Source organism: Leopardus geoffroyi, chromosome C1 (genome assembly GCF_018350155.1).
Source record: "Leopardus geoffroyi isolate Oge1 chromosome C1, O.geoffroyi_Oge1_pat1.0, whole genome shotgun sequence".
Lineage (NCBI taxonomy): Eukaryota > Metazoa > Chordata > Mammalia > Carnivora > Felidae > Leopardus > Leopardus geoffroyi.
In genome coordinates this window covers 214,177,962-214,186,451 of record NC_059328.1, presented here as the reverse complement: position 1 = coordinate 214,186,451, position 8,490 = coordinate 214,177,962, and the positions used below count along the sequence as shown (strand labels likewise).

Genomic DNA, 8,490 nt, shown 5'->3' with positions numbered 1-8,490 from the left:
AACAATAAATGTGCAGAAACTATATAAAAACTGAGAGCTACAAAACAAGAAAGTAAAAATGCATGCCATGTTCATGGTAAAACTCAATGTTGTAATGATTTGAATCTTTTCAAATTGACTGTATAATGTCAATCAAAATATCAATGGAAATTTTTAGGAAAAGTGCCCAAATGATTCTGAAGCACATCTGGAAAACTAAAGAGACACAACTCCCCCCAGGTCTCCTCCTGGGGAGGAGAAGGTCTGGACTGGGAGAGTTGGGCATAAATGGCAGGGGTGGGAGGCAGGTAGGGACAGGGCAGTGGCCACTACCACTCAGCCTTACAATCCCTGAGCTTTGAAAGTGGTCCCAGTTGTTAACTCCCAGACGTGACTTCAGGCATTTCCCACTGAGGAAGACGCATTTCCAAAAATATTTACTGAGCATCAGGCTGCAAAGGGAGCAAGCATACTCTTGGTGAAATTGGCTGTTTTGTTGTGTAGCGCTCTGACTCTTCTGTTCGTGTTGGAGGGCCATGTATCTTCTAGGAGCCATAAAAAGAAACCTTCAGTGGCAGATAAACGTTAGAGTGTCATTCAGTGACAAAGATAAGGAAGTTTCTCGATGACAATGTTGAAGTATAAGTGGAGTATTATTTGCCCATATAAATTATGGCTGAGGCCGGGTTAATTTTTCCAAAGGTTATATATGGATGAGAAAAAGGGTGTTAGCATTTTTATGAGGTCATGGAATGTCAGGACTGACTGTTTCTGAATAAGTATCTCATGCATGGAACTTAATCCTCTCCCAGCTCCCTCGTAGAGGAAAGCCCAAACGGTCGGACAGCCACCTATGATCTGCCATTCCTGCGTTAGAGCACTTGCTAAAAAACCTACTTTGCAACGTGGAGGCCATGGACTCATTCTTCAGGGCAGAGAATGACTGATCACCACCCTCCTGTCTCTTTGGGATGCTTGACCAGTGAGAAGTGCACATGCCTGTAGCCATACTTACTGATTTCATAGGATCATAGTCACTCTGCAGGCCCCATACCCAAAGGCCCTGCTGTAGAGGTAGATTAATTATAGATTCGTGTTTGATGGTACTCCTTGGGGCTTACAATAAGGCTTCTTCCAACTCTCCAAAAATGTGCAAGAAGGGGAGAAAAGATTGCCCTCCAAGAGTGATCAAAAAGAGGCTTGTAAGAATACCCAGTTAGGACTCCACCTGACCTATGTCTGACCACCACCCTCCCCCACAGAAAGAATGGCTTATATTTGTGTTAGGCTTCTGTGTGGACATGATTCCCATTCTCTCGGTGTATACCTAGGAGTGAAATTGCTGGGTCAAATGGTAACTCTATGTTGAACTTCTTGAGGAACGACCAGACCATTTTCCAAAGTGGCTGCACCATTTTACATTACTACTAGCAATGTATGAGAGCTCCAATTTCTCCACATTCTTACCAACACTGTTTTTTCGGTCTTTTTGATTATAACAATTTTAGTGGGTGTGGAGTGGTATCTCACTGTGGTTTTGATGTGCATTTCCCTGGTAACCGATGTCGAGCATCTTTTCACATGTATTGGCCTTTGTATATCTCTTTGAAAAATATCTATTTGGATCCTTTGCCCATTTTTTAATTGGTGAGAAGCTATTTCCCCCCTCCTGACACCAGATACATGGTATCTTTCCCAACTTCACTTCTTCAACTCTCCAGCGCCAACTGGGTGTCCAACAATTAATCCTATTCTAACACTGCCTGGAGTTAGCACCAGACTCCACAGGTTTAAGAGCTCAGTCCCACAAGAGTGCCTCCACTTCAGAAGCCACCTGCAAGTATTAGGTCCCCAGGTTACCTACACGTCTATCCAACTTGGCGAAAAGTCAGGGGTTCCCACCCACCCCAGGTTCAATAATTTGCTAGGACAACTCATAAAGGTCAGAAAAACTCCAATGAGTCCTGAGCATAGACGCCTCGGTCCTCATGGAATTGGGCCGTGCCACCCTCCTGACATATGGATGCGTTGGCCTACTCAGAAGCTCTCCAAACCCTGTCATTTAGGGGTTCTTGTGGAGGTTTCATTATGTAGGCATGACGGTGCCATTGGTGATTATCACAATCTCTAGCCCCTCTCCCCTCCCTCGAGGTTGGGGGATAGGGTTGAAAGTTCCAAGCTTCTAAACAAGGCTTGGACTTTCTGGGAACCAGTCCCTGTCCTAAAGATACCAAGAGGTGGGCCCCTCTTCCAGTTTCCTCCCTTGCTTCCCCCTTCTCCCTCCTCCCTCTCTCACACCCCCCCCCCCTTTGGGCCTCCTTTCTATGACTCCATTTTCTCTGCTGCCACCAGGGGCCAGGGTCTCCTGTGGGGAGCCCAGCCGGTACCCCAGGTCTCCCTTCAGGGCTGGGGTGAACCTCCCGGAGAGCCAGGAGGGGAGAGATGGGAGAGGGTTGGGGCAGAGGGAGCAGTGAGCCCACCGAGTTTGGGGGGGCGGTAATCAGATGGGGGGGCATGGGATGCGCCCAGACAACATCCTTCTGGCATGGGTGTGGCTGGGCCTGAGAAAGGACGGGGCTCAGCAGCAGCAGTGTCCCCCTACAACTCCATCCAACACTTGGGCTATGGCAGCAAACCTGCTCAGATCTGCCACATCTGCCATTGGGAGCTGGAGAAACGTGAGCGGCAGGCATGAATCGAGTTCACAACCACGTCACAAACCTGCTGAGGGAACAGAGCCGCACTCGGCCTGTGGCACCCAAGGAGATGGAGCACGTGTCATCCATGGAAAGTTCCACGCCATCCAGATGCGACTCAGGCAGAGCACCCGTGAGGCTGTCATGGCCCCGCGTTCCCGCTTCTTGGATGGATGGCAGAAGAAAAGGCTGCAACTTGAGCACACAGGCTCCCGAGGTCTCAGTGAGTATTACTGGCATCTGAGTAACCCAGAGCCTAGTGACGAGGCTGAGGAGGAGCTTGCCAAGAAGTATGGAAGTGTCTCGGGTCTCCAACTGGTTTGGCAACAAATGGATTGGGTATGAGAAAAATACTGGAAAGTTCCAAGAGGAGGCCAACACCTATGCTGTCAAGACCCCCACGTCAGTCACCCAGGGGGTCCACAGCCACACCAGCTCCCAGATACCCCCCTCCTCTGCAGGCTCTGGTGGCTCTTTCAATCTCTCAAGATCCAGAGACATCTTTTCCGGGGATGCCTGGGCTCAACGGAGATTTCTACTCTGCTTCCCAGTGGAATCACTCCAGCACTCAGTGGGGTCAGGGGGCTACAGGGATAACCTTGGGGGACGCCAGATGTACAGCCCTCAGCAAGTAAGGGCAAACGGTGGCTGGCAGGAGGCTGTAAGCCCATCCTCAGTGATGTCCCCAACAGAGGGACCAGGGAGCATTCACTCTGACACCTCCAACTGATCTTGCCCTCAGGGCCACAGGGGTGGGGGCTCACAAAACGACTTTTGAAGAGGACACAGGCATCCAGAGGACAAACCCCAGACACAGGAGAAGCACAAGACAGAGGAGGGAAAATGGGGTCATCCCTTCCCCAATCAGACTCTCTCGGTGCTGGGGGTGCTGTGCTGACTACGTGGCAGGGAGAATGGGCTCCCCTAAGGGGAGAGTGGGGTCTGTTGTCTCCTTTTTTCAAGTCTTTTTCTCTTTCTCTCACAAATACCCAGAATCCCATTGTTCAGATCCCTTTCCCTTCTTCCTGTCCCCCAACCCCAAACCATATTCCATTTCTCTTTCTCTCTCTCTTTCTCTCTCTCCCCCCCCCTCCCCCCCACTCTCCCTCCCCAACCTTATCTGCCTATCTGCTCTGGGATCTGTGGAGAAGCCAGCCCTGCCTGACCAGAGATGCCAAAACTGCAGACACACCTTCTGGACAGAGGACATGGGCCACAAACCCTGTGTCTCCCCACCCCCTACCCCTCCAGATGGCTTTATTACCTCATATGCAGCTCATCTTAAACCAACAGAATCGCTCAGTGGACTAGGGGGAAAAAAAGATACCTAGAGGTGGATGAAGAGTCACCCCATTAGAACAAAAGAGGCTCCTGTCACACTTATCACTCAGGAAATCCCAAGGGTTTTAGGAGCTCTATGCCAGGAACTAAAAACAAGGACCAAATATCTTTCGTGTTATACCACAATTAAGTTATTTGCCTTTTTGTTATTGAGTTATGAGTTCTGTACACAATCTAGATATCAGTTCCTTATCAGATGTATAATTTCTCCCATTCAGTAGGCTGTCTTTTAACTTTCTTGCTGGTGTCTTTAGCACAAAACATTCCATTTTGATGAAGTCCAATTTACCTGTTTTTTGTCTTAGTTTCTTATGCTTTTGATATCATATCTAAGATGCCACTACCACATCCGAGGTGACAAGATTTATCCTTATTTTCTTCTAAGAATTTTATGGTTTTAGCCCTTATATTTAGGTCTAAGATTCATATGGGGCTAATCTATCTAGTGTGAGACACATCCACAACTTCAATTTTTTTGCAGGTGGACATCCAGTTGTCCCAGTGCCGTTTGTTAAAAACCCTATTCTGGGAGAACCCCTCTACTTGCTAGACGGGATGCTGCCTGATTCATGAATCACTTAATAAAGCCAATTAAGATCTTCAAAACAAACCAACGAACACGAACACACACACACACACAGCGCCACACTATTCTTTCCCCCATGGATTGTCTTGGCACCCTTGTTAAAAATCAGTTTGACTACAAATGTGAGGTTTATTCCTGGACTCTGAAATCTATTCCATTGATCAATGTGTCTATCTTTGTGCCACTACCACATTGTCTTAATCACGTTTTTTTCTTTCTTTTTTAGTAAATTCTGAAATTATAAAGTCCTCCAAATTTCTTCTTTTTCAAGAAATTTTTGGTGTTCTTGGCCTCTTGAGTTCCCTACGAATTTTAGGATCAGTTTGTCAATTTCTGCAAAGAAGCCAGCTGGAATTCTGACAGAGATCACATTGAGTCTATAGATCAATTTGGGGAGTATTACCAGTTTAATAATATTAAGCCTTTTGATTCATAAACAGGATGTCTTTCCATTTATTTGGGATTTTTAAATTTAACATTTTGCGGTTTTAAGACTGTAAGTTTTACACTTCCTTGTCAAAGTTATTCATTTCATTCCTTTTGGTGTTACTGCAAATGAAATTTTTTTTTTTAATGTTTGTTTATTTTTGAGAGAGATAGAGAGACGGAGTGTGAGCAGGTGAGGGGAAAAGAGAGAGGGAGACACAGAATCCGAAGCAAGTTCCAGGCTCTGAGTTGTCAGCACAGAGCCTGACATGGGGCTCAGACTCACAAACTGTGAGATCACGACCTGAGCTGAAGTCGGAGGCTTAACCAACTGAACCACCCAGGTGCCCCTGAAATTGTTTTCTTAATTTCATTTTTAGATTATGCATTATAAGTATATAGAAATCCAACTGATTTTTTATATTAATCTTGTATCCTGCAACCTTGTTGAATTTATTAGTTCTAATAATTCTTTTTAAAAAACACTGTATACTAAAATGACAGAAGTTAGGAACTCTTCCTCAAACCACTTCATTCCAAAAGTTCAGAGAACTAATCTCACATTAAAAAAAAAAAAAAAAGAGGAACACAAAGTATCAATGTAAAAGTCCCACCCAAAGTATCTGTAAGAAAAAAAAGATAAGCAGAACATCCATACAGACAGTAAGTGAAACTATACCAAATATTCCAAGTCAAGAAAAAAAAAACATTACAAAAGTCAGAGTTAGAAAAACTCAGAAGTGAGAGCACAGCACTTAGGATAGATTTAGAAATAAAAGAAACAATAATTTCAGATATGACGTCTAAATTAGAAGAAATACAAGAGCAAATCAGATGATGCCTCATGAGACATAAAATGTGAAAAGTAGGAATTTTTTAAATCAAAAAAGAAAAGCACACATAAAGGAGTTCAAGAGAAAATGACAAATACTGGAAGTATGCAAAGAAGTCCCTGAAAATGAAACTCATAACAAGGGAACATAATACTAAAAACAATAAAAATTAAATTAAAAATTAAAAATAAAGGGGCGCCTGGGTGGCTCAGTCTGTTAGGCGTCCGACTTCAGCTCAGGTCACGATCTTGCGGTCCGTGAGTTCGAGCCCCGCGTCGGGCTCTGGGCTGATGGCTCAGAGCCTGAGCCTGCTTCCGATTCTGTGTCTCCCTCTCTCTCTGCCCCTCCCCCATTCATGCTCTGTCTCTCTCTGTCTCAAAAATAAAAACATTTTAAAAATAAAATAAATTAATTAATAAATAAATTAATTAATTAATTAAAATTAAAATTAAAGAGCATGGCAGAGATTTGATATTACATTGCATTAGTCAGGATCCACTTAGAAGAAACCACAAAGGGGGACACCTGGGTGGCTCAGTCGGTTGGGCGTCTGACTTCAGCTCAGGTCATGATCTCGTGGTTCGTGAGTTTGGGTCCTGAGTTGGGCTCTATGCTGACAGCTCTGAGCCTGGAGCCTGATTTGGATTCTGTGTCTCCCTCTCTCTCTGTGCTCCTCCCCTGCTCACACTCTCTCTCTCTCTCTCTCAAAAATGAATGAACATTTAAAAAAAATTTAAAAAGAAAGAAAAAAGAAATCACAAAGGAATCTGAATAGGAAAAGTTTTATATAAAGGATTACTAACTATAACAGGAGGCTGGAATAATGGAGGAATGACCAGTAAAGATTAAAAGGAACTTTAAAGAACACAGAAGTAGTAAAGCCTCTACACCTAGGGCTGAGACAGAGGAACCAAGAAAAGGGCCTCCTTCCTCAGGGTTGGTACCAAGACCCTGGTAGGAGACACAGCTGTGACTCACTGGATGGTGGCCTGAAACCACCCAAGGGGATGCCAAGGGAAGCTTTCCAGGGGTGGCGCCCTGTAATGCTGACCACCAGGCTCTGCTGGAGCTAGCTCTGGGAGCTGCAGACACTGCATGAGCCTGGTGCAAGAGGCACCCTAGAGTCAAGAAGAGAAACCCCTTCCTCCTCCAGTGCCCCTACAGCGCCCTCTACTGACAAAGTTCAACACTGGGCCAGGTCACAAAGGGGAACTAGCTATGCGGTTTAGCTCCATTATTGCAGAGCGGACAGTGAAGATGGCTTTGGAAGCTGAGACACTATAGATTAATAACTGGTGCCTGTATATTAAAAAAGAATACAATATGCCTGAGAAAACTGACTCAGAATGAGCAACACCAAGACATATTTTAGTAAATTTACTGGATATTAAGAGGTAGAGGGGATCCTTTAATCATGGAAGTGAAAAAGTGACTCACAAAGGAAAGAAAATTAGATTATCATCAGACTTTTCAACAGCACTTCTTTGTATGAGAAAAAAAAATGGTGTGACCTATCTAAGGCAAAAGTCTGAGCCAAGGATCTTATATTCAAGAAAACTGACCTTCAAGTATAAAAGGTACGAACTGTAATCAATGTACAAGAACTCAGGGAATATTGTTCCCATGAGCATTTCCTGAAGAATTTACTAGAGAACGAGCCTCAGACTGCCAAAATTACTAGCTATATCAGCAGAAGAACTAGCAGAGAGCATTAAATACATAATTACTTGTAGAACCAAAACTGTAGGATATTTAAAAGAGAGGATATGGTATATGAAAGCTATACGCTCTACTGACGTAAATACAGAACAGCTAGGGGTGCCTGGATGGCTCAGTTGTTTAAGTGATCCGACTCCCGATTTCCTCTCAGGTCATGATCCCAGGGTTGTAGGATCAAGCGCATCAGGCTCCATGCTGAGGATGGAGCCTACCTGGGATCTCTCTCTCTCTCTGCCCCTTCCCCACTTGCACTCTCTCTCTCTCTCTCAGGATAAATAAATGAATATTTTATTTAAAAATACAGGGGGGTGCCGGGGTGGCTCAGTTGGTTAAGCGTCCGACTTCAGCTCAGGTCATGATCTCATAGTTTGTGAACTCAAGCCCCATGTTGGGTCTGTGCTGACAGCTCAGAACCTGGAGCCTGCTTTGGATTCTATGTTTCCCTCTCTCTCTGTCCCTCCCACACTTGCACTCCATCTCCCTCCCTCTCTCTCTTTCTCTCTCAAAAATAATTAAAAAAAATTTTTAATACAGAATAGCTATAAAAATTAGGGTGAGAACCTTTTTTTTTTTTTAATATGGAACACTTCACAAATTTTGTATGTCACCCTTGCACAGGGGCCATGCTAATCTTCTCTGTATCATTCCAATTTTAGCATATGTGCTGCAAGAATGAGCACGAGAACTTTCAAACTCTTCTCAGTTATCATTCTGGTGGTAGCAGCATTAGTATTGATATTCCCTGTTGTGTGTGTAATGTAGCCTAAAACAAGTGAGTAATTATGAGCTATTTTAACTATCATCCCCCGTGTCCTAAAAATCAAGATTCTCAGTGTGGAAGAAAGAAGAGACAGCTGTAATTTTTTCAAAGATTAAATAAAAAAAAAATCTATAGTCCTGAAACTTAATT

At 44.2% G+C, this 8,490-nt stretch overlaps 1 non-coding gene and 1 pseudogene across 1 annotated transcript; one reads left to right on the top strand and one right to left on the bottom strand.

The window, feature by feature from the left end:
• Window positions 1-2,498: 2,498 nt before the first annotated feature.
• Window positions 2,499-3,496, top strand: LOC123596959 (annotated as a pseudogene).
• A 4,656-nt stretch (window positions 3,497-8,152) lies between these two features.
• On the bottom strand, window positions 8,153-8,260 carry LOC123600114. Its single transcript, XR_006713494.1, has one exon. It is a non-coding gene; the product is annotated as a U6 spliceosomal RNA (small nuclear RNA).
• Between the last annotated feature and the right edge of the window lie 230 nt (window positions 8,261-8,490).